General features: G+C 36.8%; 1 pseudogene; it reads right to left on the bottom strand.

Annotated features, from left to right (window-relative positions):
• Window positions 1-756: 756 nt before the first annotated feature.
• Window positions 757-5646, bottom strand: LOC100296313 (EKC/KEOPS complex subunit GON7-like; annotated as a pseudogene).
• Window positions 5647-9785: the final 4139 nt, after the last annotated feature.

Raw genomic sequence — 9785 nt, 5'->3', positions numbered from 1 at the left:
CCAGATCTCTACATTGAGTTCAGGAGTGGATTCAAGGTTTTTCTGGGTCTTTCTCAAGGGCTCTCCTTCTCTTCAGTATTTCTCACTATTCCCATTTTCCTTCTACTTACATGGAATTATCATTCTTAAATTTAAATTAATTAATTAATTAATTAATTTGGCGGCACCGGGTTTTAGACACACATGTGCAGAATCTTTGATCTTCATTTCCACATGCTGCATCTTTAGCTGTGGCATGCAAACTGTAGCTGAAGCTTGCAGGATCTAGTTCCCCATCCAGGGATGGAACGTAGGCCCCCTGTATTGGGATTGCAGAGTCTTAGCCACTTGACCACCAAGGAAATACCTGACATTTTTAAATTTAACACCTCATTTTCATCACTTGCTCATGTCAGTTCCTTGAAATGTTATTGTCCATAAACTTTGACATATATTTTTATAACAGAAGCAGATGCTAAAAGATGTAGACACAACACAATTTAATCCAATGGGTATTTAAAAAGTACAAAGTAAGAATTCAGTTGCCGACTTACTGGATATTATACATTATTAAATGTCTATTTTATTTCCATGATCTGAAACTGACTTCTCACCCAAGAAAAGGGATTCATTTCTAAGCATTTATGTCTTTCTTTGATGGAAACAGAAGACATGTTTCCTCTTTAACAAAATTGTCCCAGGGGTGGAAAAAAAAATGCTTTCCAAATTAGAGTACAAGTCTTCCTTAAATGTCAGTGTGTGGTAAATAAGATATGGTAGCAGTCTTTTAAATTTCATAAAAGCTAGTTAAGATGGTGTATCTTGCCATTTTGCAGATGGTCCATCGAGTTAGTTCTGTTATCAGAGTTATTTTCATCTTCTGAATCATCTTCATCATCACCGGCGAAGACCTCATCGGGAGCCACCGTCACCCAGTCCTGGGCTTCCTGCTGTACCTGAGAGCAGGAGAGCTCAGTCACCAGCTCCCTCATCTGAGCCACACCCGGTAACAAGCTCTGGAAAGGGTGGGTGACACCCGCGGCGCCGCACAAGGCACCCGTGGCCGCCGTGGCTGTGCTTACAGTCTGAGGTACTCACCCTGTAAGAGCTCCAGAGCGACCGCTGAGCTTCAGGAGCATGCCACAGTCAAGAAGTTATTTTTAAGTTCAGAGAATAACGTGTCTCTCTTACTGCCTTCTTCCCCAAAATTAAAGGAAATACCACCTGCTGTAGTAATCAAATATCTTTAGTATGACTTTAGATGGCAATACAAATTCCAATCTTTGTAATCACTTCAACTGTATAAGAGTGTGAAATATACATTTAATTAATGAAGGATATAATGCAATAGTAGAGAAAGGCCTATGAAACATATGAAAATAATAAAATGCTGAGATTTGGAGATGAAAGAGATAATAACATCTACCAAACAGGTTTTAGTACTCTCACTTGGAGATAAATTTTTTTTGTAGTAAGATGGATAAGTATGAATATATTTGTTGTGTACTAAGAGCAACCTCTATACATCACTGGACACTGACTCATTTCCCTGTACTCATCCCCAGGCTGTCCTTAGAACCTCTGGGATGTGCCTGTTGATGCTGTGCAGTGATTAGTACGAGTGGCAGAGGTACTGGCAAGAGAGGGCTCAAGAGTCCAGCAGAATTATCATCCTGCTCACGCTCAGTCATGTCTGACTCTTTGCAACCCCATGGACTATAGCATACCAGGCTCCTCTGTCCATGAGATTTTCCAGGCAAGAATACTAGAATGGATTGCCATTTCCTCCTACAGGGGAACTTTCCAACCCAGGGGTCAAACTCAAGTCTCCTGTGGCTCCTGCATTGGCAGGCAGGTTCTTTACCCCTGAGCCACCAGGGAAGCTCCAGCAGAATCATCAAGTGCCAGAGTTTATATCCAAGGGTTTCCACTGAGGCATACCCCTCAAACAAATAGCCTGTTTATTTTGACAATAGAAATAATTTTCAAATGGTTTGCTTCCTATATACATTTTATATTACCCCTTGCTAAGAACAATTGTCTTCTGTGTATTTCAATGCATATGTCTCTAGTGAACAGTATGGTCCTGGTAAAACACGTGAGGTAAAGCAACAATTCTGCCATTGATCATCATTTCATCCATAAGGTGATTTTTGTCTTGAGGTTGAAACAGTTGTGCAGTGTTTTACCTACTTAGTATTAAATAAATTTAGTAACTGTGGAAAATTCTGAAAGAGATGGGAATACCAGACCACCTGACCTGCCTCTGAGAAACCTATATGCAGGTCAGGAAGCAACAGTTAGAACTGGACATGGAACAACAGACTGGTTCCAAATAGGAAAAGGAGTACGTCAAGGCTGTATATTGTCACCCTGCTTATTTCACTTATATGCAGAGTACATCATGAGAAACACTGGGCTGGAACAAGCACAAGCTGAAATCAAGATTGCTGGGAGAAATATCAATAACCTCAGATATGCAGATGACACCACCCTTATGGCAGAAAGTGAAGAGGAACTCAAAAGCCTCTTGATGAAAGTGAAAGAGGAGAGTGAAAAAGTTGGCTTAAAGCTCAACATTCAGAAAATGAAGATCATGGCATCCGGTCCCATCACTTCATGGGAAATAGATGGGGAAACAGTGGAAACAGTGTCAGACTTTATTTTGGGGGGGCTCCAAAATCACTGCAGATGGTGACTGCAGCCATGAAATTAAAAGACGCTTACTCCTTGGAAGGAAAGTTATGACCAACCTAGATAGCATGTTGAAAAGCAGAGACATTACTTTGCCAACAGAGGTCCGTCTAGTTAAGGCTATGGTTTTTCCAGTGGTCATGTATGGATGTGAGAGTTGGACTGTGAAGAAAGCTGAGCGCCAACGAATTGATGCTTTTGAACTGTGGTGTTGAAGACTCTTGAGAGTCCCTTGGACTGCAAGGAGATCCAACCAGTCCATTCTGAAGGAGATCAGCCCTGGGATTTCTTTGGAGGGAATGATGATGAAGCTGAAACTCCAGTACTTTGGCCACCTCATGTGAAGAATTGACTCATTGGAAAAGACTGTGATGCTGGGAGGGATTGTCGGCAGGAGGAGAAGGGGATGACAGAGGATGTGGTGGCTGGATGGCATCACTGACTCAATAGACGTGAGTCTGAGTAAACTCCGGGAGTTGGTGATAGACAGGGAGGCCTGGCGTGCTGTGATTCATGGGGTCGCAAAGAGTCGGACACGACTGAGCAACAGAACTGACTGAACTGAACTGAACTGAAGGGAAAATATGATGATATCCATATATAAAGAAATATTGTTTTCTCATAAGCTTTTGTTTGTACCTCCCAATTTTATTGAGATATAATTTACCTACAGCATATATGTTTAAAGTGTACAGCATGATTTGACTCACACACATCATGAAATGATTAAGACAATAAGTTTACTGAACATCTATCATCTCAGATATTAAATAAAAGAAAAATAATTTTTGTTTCGATGAGAACTTGAGATTTACTCTCTTAAAAGCTTTCACGTATAACATACAGTAGTGTTAATTATATGTATCATTTTGTACATTACATTCCTAGTACATAGGCAACTGTAAGTTTGTACTATCTGGCTACCTTCATCCAATACCCTCTTTCCCACACCTTTTGGTCTTTGGTAACCACAAATCTGATTTCTTTTTCTATGAGTTTATTTGTTTTTGAATTATAATTGACTTACAACATTATATTAGTTCCTGTCATACAATACAGTGATTCAGCTCTTCTGTATATTACAAAGATATCACTACAATAAGTTACCATCTTTCACCATACAAAGATACTACATTATTATTGGCTTTATTCCTAACACTGTATATTCCATCCCCTTGACCATTTCTTTTAACTGAAAGTTAATCTCTTAATGTCGCTCGCCTACTTTTCTCTTTTTCCCTGCACTTCTCAGGCTGCTGTCAACTATCTATTGGTTCTATCCATGACTTTTTTTTCAGAAAAGGCAAAGACACCCCACTCCAGTACTCTTGTCTGGAAAATCGCATGGACAGAGGAGCCTGGTAGGCTGCAGTCCATGGGGTCGCTAAGAGTCGGATGTGACTGAGTGACTTCATTTTCAGTTTTCACTTTCATGCATTGGAGAAGGCAATGGCAACCCACTCCAGTGTTCTTGCCTGGAGAATCCCAGGGACGGGGGAGCCTGGTGAGCTGCCGTCTATGGGGTCACACAGAGTTGGACACAACTGAAGCAACTTAGTAGCAGCAGCAGCAGCAGCATGACTGTTTTCTGTTTTGTTTCGTTTTTTAGATTCCACATATAAGTGAAATCATACAGTATTCTTCTTTCTGTAACTTATTTCACTTATCAAGATACCCTCTAGGTCTGTCTAAGTTGTCAAAAATGGCAAGATTTCATCCTTTTTATGGCTGAGTATTATTCCATTATATATGTGTGTATATATATAGCACATCTTCTTTATCCATTCATATATCATGGACACAAGTGACTTCATTATTTTGGCTATTGTAAACAATGCTATAATAAACAAAGGGTTGTGTTATCTTTTGTAGTCAATGTTTTTATTTTCTTTGGGAAAATATCTAGCAGTGGAATTGCTGGATTATATGGTAGTTCTATTTTTAATTTTTTTGAGGACCCTCCATACTGTTATCCACACTGGCTCTACCAATTTATATTCCTACTGATGGTTCACAAAGGCTCCCTTTTCTTCAACACTTGTTATTTGTTGCTTAAGGGAAAAAATGATGATGATGATGATGACAATGCCTGTCTGTGTGTGTATATATAATTTATGTAAGAAAGTTTATTGAAAACATAAAGGAGTGTAAAAGAAAGAATAAGAACAATTAAATGAAAAACATTCCATCGTAATTCACAGATTAAAATCTATTTAGTGGGAAATCAAGTGATTATCATGTTATCAAATAGTTATGGAGAGGTTACCATATGCTACCCAGTTCTAAACACTTGGCATGCTCCATCTCATTTATTCCCTAGATACCAGAACAAAATAGGTAATATTACTATAACTATTTACAAATGAGTAACAGAGGCTCAGAAAGGTTAAGTAACATCCCCCAGATAACAGTAAATTTCAGTGCTGATGGTTGACAGTAAGATAATTAAATGATTAATAAAGCTAATTGCCTATAATCAGATATATACTTAATCTTAAATATAATAATAGGGGTTAACAAGCACCAGATACGTAATACTCCACATGCTTCAGTTGGTTCAATTCTGGTAATAACGCTTCAGATTAGAAACTTTAATTATCACTTTACATTTAACAAAAGTGAGGTTTAGAAGGGGTAAATGATTTTCTCAGAATCACTCAAATAGTCATCAGAGTGAATGCCTGTATTAAAACCACCCACTTTAACTCCAGAATTATTTCCCTTATCTACTATTTTAAATTCCCAGTCTAAGAAGCTATCCCATACACAATATACCCAAGTACACACACACACAAACTTAAGATGCTATTTTTCATTACTCCAATGAGAGTAATCATACATACAGAAAATAGGAATAGAAGTCTCATAGGAAAAAGCAAAATCTTTGTGTACTCTAATATTAATAGATTATTGCCTTCTGCTTATGCCACAGAAAGATTCCAAATTTTACATTGCAATAAAAAGGACCGGCATGTTTCAGACCATTGACTCAGGCTGCTTCAAGATTTTAGTATGAAAAATGGAACATCAAAAATAGACTTCCACATGAAATACATTCTATAATTTCCCTCCAGATAAACACACAATCAGATTCTATACAGTATAAATATATACCATTGAAATAATTCAGAATAGCTAAGGGGATTGAAATAAATAAAAAGGAAGACTGTAAGTCTTTAAAAATAGTTGCTACAGTATGACAGTTTTTTTTTTAAACCGATATTGCTCATATTTATTTCTCCTCTTTTTTCCTATATAGTGTTCAAGGACTTGTAATAGTGCATAATTTTTAGTTTCTTATTTATTTATATGAGGTAATTCTGGCATATATACTACCATGGGCTCTAACAAATGTGACAATGCAGCAAATAAAACCATGCTTCATTTATTAAGTTGTACAGGAGTGCAAATTTGAAACCAATTTCTGTAAATAATATATTTTTGATGATAAGGTGCATAGTTCTCCTCAGAGCTTGAAAAAAAGATGGGAATGTAGATATAAGCTACAAGATATTAATGGCACTGTATGTTTTGCATTGGCCTTGGCCACTCTACTGAATCAGGGCTTAAAGAGTCACATTATATTACAATCCAATCCACCATGGAACCATACTGACTTCATATTGTTAGTGCCAATTTAGGCCTGAAGTCCTAGTCCATTCTATGTCTGTGGGAATGGCTGAGCTTTAGCCTACTCACAGGGAATGTGCCCAAGCCAGATAAGTTGCCTGTCAACTTTTACCCTTGCCTTCATCTGATATGAAACTGGAAGATATGTCTTTTGCTGATGTAGATGGTTAATGATCATGAGACACCCAGGGAGTGGGAAGAGCCCCAGTTCCAGGTGGCTTTAACATACTTTTCACTTGGTAATCAAATTCTTTTTTGGCTTTGGCCCCTATTGAATCTCCCTATAACCCTTTCAGCAGAGTGGAGTACAGCTCTGAATGCCTCTGGATCTTGTCCACTATATGAGTGTTATTCATGATAAACTCATAAATGTACTTTATGGAGTTGCATCCTTCAATTTTAAAGTTCCTTCTCTGTTTAGAGGATATTATTCAATATTTCCACTTCCCAACAAACCATAAAGGCTAATTAATTCTCAGATTGCAGGCCTCCTCCTCAGATTGAAAGCCACAAAATAAAATGGCACATATCCTCGTGATAATAATTTTAATATTCTTCAAAATATTTTATATGCAAATAAATAAATATGTCTGAAGTGAAATGAAGTGAAAGTGGCTCAGTTGTGTCCAACTCTTTGTGACCCCCATGGACTATAAAGTCCATGGAATTCTCCAGGCCAGAACACAGGAGTGGGTAGCCTTTCCCTTCTCCAGGGGATCTTCCCAACCCAGAGATTGAACCGGGGTTTCCTGCATTCCAGGAAGATTCTTCAGCAATTGAGCTATCAGGGAATCCCAAGACATGTCATAGAAGAGGTAACAATACCCAAATTATTTTAAATGAAAAGACAAGAGTTAAAGCTTACTTGTACAGAAATCACCTTAAGAGTCTATGCCCAACTCCCGATTTTTCTACTATTTGTTATTGTTGTTCAGTCAGTAAGTCATATCCAAGTCTTTGCCACCCCATGGACTGCAGTGCACCAGGCTTACCTATCTTTCACTCTCTCCTAGAGTTGGCTCAAACTCATGTCACTTAAGTCAGTGATGCCATCCAACCATCTCATCCTCTGTCGTCCCCTTCTCCTACTGCCTTCAGTCTTTCTCAGCATCAGGGTCTTTTCTAATGACTTGGCTCTTCGCATCAGGTGGCCACAGTATTGGAGCTTCAGATTTAGCATTAGTCCTTCCAATGAATATTCAGGGTTGATTTTCTTTGGGATTGATTGGTTTGATCTCCTTGCTGTCCAAGGGACTCTGAAGAGTCTTCTCCAGTACCACCATTCAAAAACATTTTCTAGTATAGGTACCTTCTACTTAGGGCTTCTTAAGCAGAAACATCTGAATACCTCAGTTGATATTCTGATGGAATATGAGGTAGGAAGAAATCATCTCACCCCTGGTACTGATCTCAATGATGATTGATTTCCTTCCCTGGCTATCAAGCACAACACACTTGTATTTAGGTCTCTGCCTTTATGTTTTTATGGCACAATTAGTCTCCAACCAAGGGTAGAGTTTTACCATAACTTGTGCCACTCATAGACTAGGATGTAAGCTCATACACAGATTGTATTGAAGTGGATATCTGAATTTTTTTCTCATTATTAAAAAGAAAGAAGGCCTATAATAGGTCTAGGATTTTGATCTGGGAGATATATATATATATATACACACACACACCCAAATACACAAACACACATACATGATTTATTTTGGTAACTCATTTTCCTTACAAATAGAGATTTTTAGATCCAAACAAAAGTCTGTATTATCAACTTCTTTTAAAACAGGAAGATCTGGTAATAATTTGCTTACATTCTTGTGCAGCAGCAGTCTTCAGTACCTAAATAGGGAATGACACTTCATACATATCATTTGTTCTTTGGTTGGCCACAGTCCCCACCACTCCCTATTATTTATTGCTTTCATCCATCTTCTGTTATTTATTTCACCTCTCTGGCATTTGAGCATCAAGACAATTAAAACAAGTACATACTAATTCACCATTTTGACTACTAAGTCATTCATTATGTAAAGCATTTTAGTAAATATGACTGAACTGCATATGAATTGAAACAGCCTAACTATGATATATGCATCTTACAGTAGCATTGATCCATTGCTTGTCAATGTATGTACATTATTTTAAATTAATGGTAAATTTTCAGGTTAAAAAAAAGTAAAGAATGAAGGAAGAGAGAAACTGCTTAGAGAAGTTGAAATTGATTGTCTACCTCACCTAAGTACAAGACCATAAGAACATTTTTGTGAGGGAAAGAGGATGTCAACAGTTTAACTACCTTATGAACATACGTGATTCCGTCTTCAATACGGGATGCTTACAAGTAAGGTTAGCCATTAACTCTACTGTAACCTAATCAATCTTGGCTTACTTTCAAAAATGGTAAATATGCATAATGATGGTAATTTGATTGGATTTAGTTTTGTATTACTTGACTTTACAGAATTTGTGGTCAAAACTCAAATATATTTTACCTAGTTAGCAAAGCCTGATGTATTTTTCTATAAATCTCCTATTCTTAAATAACAAGTTCAGAAATGTTAATCATAATTATGGATGAACTAATGCTTATTAGTAAGTTTAATCTATCCTGGTCAGAATTTGTTAGAAATGAGAAAAATAAAATAAAAACACAATGGTCATAATAACTTGTGATTATTATCAAATGTTAGGCAACCTGAAAAGAAATTTACCTATTTACTTAGGTTTTTAGAGGTTTTTGTTTGTGAAGGTAGCTAAAAGTAGAGCTCAAAATAAGAAAACACTCTTGTGCAGTGAAAAATATTCAGAAATTTCCAATAGATATTCAGGGAAGAAAATGAAATAGGTCTATGTATATAATATTCTATTTGTTTTGACTGATAGGTGTATGCACACACTGGATGCTAAAGTCTACTTTATTTTGGACCAAGAAAAAGGAGGTTACCAAAATATTTCAAAAGAATAAGCATTGTTTCAAAGACGGTTAAAATACTTTTGTCAAAGTATATGCATTTAATTCATACTAAATTAATTGTTTTTAGATTATCAAATAACTTTGCAATAAATTTTGTCTCAGTATCAATTTGGGAATAGAAGTCAGATCCTTACCTTGATTCATCCTGTGATCTTTAGAAACAAACTTCTATTTTCAGGCCTTAGTTTCCTCAGAGAGTAACCCCTCTAACTCAGAAATTCTGACATAGATTACTTTGATCTTAATATGCATTTCTAGAAATAAAAATTTCAATTTCTAAACAATTTATTTCAACACTTTATAGAAAACACCATAATAACTATTAAAAAGGTTATAATTCTCCTCTCTCCTCTTTTGCATCACCGAACACCTTGTCAGAATATCATCAAAATTAAACACCTAATTTTTTATTTTTCAGTCAGCCATCCTATTATTCAGACTGATTCTGAAAAAATCACATTGTCCCTAATCAAGGCCCCATAAAATATGTGTTATTTTTATG

Source organism: Bos taurus, chromosome 6 (assembly GCF_002263795.3).
Source record: "Bos taurus isolate L1 Dominette 01449 registration number 42190680 breed Hereford chromosome 6, ARS-UCD2.0, whole genome shotgun sequence".
NCBI classification, from domain to species: Eukaryota; Metazoa; Chordata; class Mammalia; order Artiodactyla; family Bovidae; genus Bos; species Bos taurus.
This window is presented reverse-complemented; position numbering and strand designations above follow the sequence as displayed.